At 49.7% G+C, this 2,385-nt stretch overlaps 1 non-coding gene across 1 annotated transcript; it reads left to right on the top strand.

Moving 5' to 3' along the window:
- The first annotated feature begins 1,022 nt into the window (after nt 1–1,022).
- On the top strand, nt 1,023–1,095 carry TRNAV-CAC (transfer RNA valine (anticodon CAC)). The gene has a single exon. It is a non-coding gene; the product is annotated as a tRNA-Val (tRNA).
- The last annotated feature ends 1,290 nt before the right edge of the window (nt 1,096–2,385 follow it).

The raw sequence follows: 2,385 nt of genomic DNA, 5'->3' as shown, positions 1-2,385 counted from the left end.
AAATTGATCATAAGTCATGCTGGGCTGGCTTCCAGAATCTACCGGATCCTCTGGGTGCGATTTCCTTCTGTTTCTCTTTTAACTCTGGGATGCACAGGCACCCCACAAATTGGAAATCTAATACCAAGGTGGAAGGGTTTCTGAAGGGTCTCATTTTCCTTGCGCTGGTTCTCCTCCTCCTCCGATCTCCCTTGCCCACGCGTCCAGGGCCAGGCTTGGACGCCATTCAGTCGCCCTGCCTTTTGGCCTCAGATTTCCCGAGCGACCTCAAATCGCAACCTTCATGGGCATCAGATGAGATCTCTTTCCGAGGTCTCGGTACTGCTGAGGTTTTGAAATACGGTTCCAGTCACCATTCCAAAGGCTGCTGGCAAGACCCCTTGAGTCGTGGTCTGCCTTTCAGTTATCACAGTGGTCCTCCTCTTGTTATAAAACAATGACAAACGTGGACACTGAGCATACACATTCCATGACAGGGGGCCACTTGACGTCTTTTAGACGCTCTGGGCTCTGAGTCCAGTCACAGGAAGTACGATCCTCCCTTCTCCATGCACAGTCCTAGCTCTGCCTGGCAGACAAGTGGGCACATCCCCCTTTCCGCCCCCCAGTTTCTGTAGGTTAAATGCAGCCTGGCACAGAACGGGCAGTTTCCAGAGTTCCAGTCCACCGGCCCCCGGTTGTTTTCCTGGGATCATTTTCTGGCACCCAAGAGATGGACATCATAGAACCTTCTCAGGTCGGATAAACCAAAATAGGACAAAATCGAAGAATTTTTCTGAAATCTACCATATCCCCAGGCTGCCTAAAATTTCTGTCCTACGTTTAGAAAGCGATTCTAACCCTAAGCGTAGTATTTCCTTGGTGTGACTAATTGCCTCCAATATTATTGATTTGAACAAACAGAAAGGCGCAGTAGCCCTGAGAAATTCTCGAAAGAAAAGATCAGTTCAATGTTACCGAACCTGAGGTAGCCAGAAAAAAATCTGTTCTCTATTGGAGAAGAGGAAGAAACAAGCGTTCGGGTTTCCGTAGTGTAGTGGTTATCACGTTCGCCTCACACGCGAAAGGTCCCCGGTTCGAAACCGGGCGGAAACAACTGTGCCCAAACGCGTCCGCTTTTGAAGATTCTCCTAAATTTCCTCTAAGTCGTATTTAAAATTGCACTACAGTAGGATACTTGGCTCTCTTTACTGGCGGGGAGTAGGGTGCTGGCTAGAAAACAGAAGGTTGTTCCGTCAGGTGTCCATCTCCAGCCCGTGGTCCACCCGGGTGTCAATGGAATGAGGCGCCCAAGCAGATGTGGAGGGAGATTTTCTCCGTCTTCTTGGGAATCTAAAGTGTCCCTCTGAGGGATCTCAGGATTTCTAAAAGGAAAAGATCCGAAATCGAGTGTTGATGGCCACTTGGGTGGACATCACCAATCTCCAGCAATTTATTTATTGCCGAATATTTTCAGGCATCTCTTGACATTTGGGGCATAGGGTATCGTGGGGAGGGAGATGGATAAAACAAGATTCTGCAGGGAGATGTCAGTGGAGCAGACCCTACAGCTGACCCTGCCTCTTTTGACGAATCCTTGTCTGGATGCGCCCACCGCCTGGTCCCCACGAAGACCTCAGGAGCTCCGTTAGCAGCCAACTTGATCAACGGCTTTCTCCTGGGATGCGCTTTTGCGGAAAGCTGGGGTGGAGCGGAGTCCTGGGTTGAACCCGCCCCTCCAGGCCAAGGCTTGGCTCAGGGCGCTCACGCTATGCCTGCAGCGCCAGGACTCAGTGGTTCAGCTTCAGTGGGATCAATGCGAAGCTCCACTTCGTCCAGGACGCTCCAGGTGGATTTAGGATGGGGGTTAGGGTGCGTTTCCCTGCGTGTCTGTGCGCTGGGGTCCTCGCAAGGAACTTGGACCTGCAGATGTTCTTGCTGGACATTTCCCAGGGCTCAGCATCCAGCTGGTGGAGATCATTGAGCTCTGACCAAGACCATTCCCGGTAGGAGGAGGGAGTCGGCATCCTCTAGATAAGTGGAGTCATTTACTGGGATTTTTTGGAGGCGAGGAAGAACACAGGGAAAGGTTTAATAGTGACTTGGTTGTGTGTGTTAGTCTCATACTTTACTCAAGAACACAGACCATGCAGGACAGTCTTTCTTTGCAAATGGCTGAGTCCATCATGTGTATCCTCATTTGAGTGCAAAGTCCGCATAAGTAGCTCCCTTTTGGCTCGTGTTCAACTCAACAAGAAAGTCCCTTTTGCTGGGGCATGAGCCTGGACTTAGTAACAATGTGAATCGATTTAAAACATTAGGAAAAATATTCAGGGTCTTTCTTTATTGTTTCGCCTCTTAGACCTAAAAACAGCCCTGTCTTTTTTCTTCAAGCCTAAAGCTAAA

The sequence above is a fragment of the Equus quagga genome, unplaced genomic scaffold (genome assembly GCF_021613505.1).
Source record: "Equus quagga isolate Etosha38 unplaced genomic scaffold, UCLA_HA_Equagga_1.0 188_RagTag, whole genome shotgun sequence".
Taxonomy (NCBI): Eukaryota; Metazoa; Chordata; class Mammalia; order Perissodactyla; family Equidae; genus Equus; species Equus quagga.
Note: the sequence above shows the minus strand (reverse complement) of the source record. Positions and strands in the feature narration are given on the sequence as shown.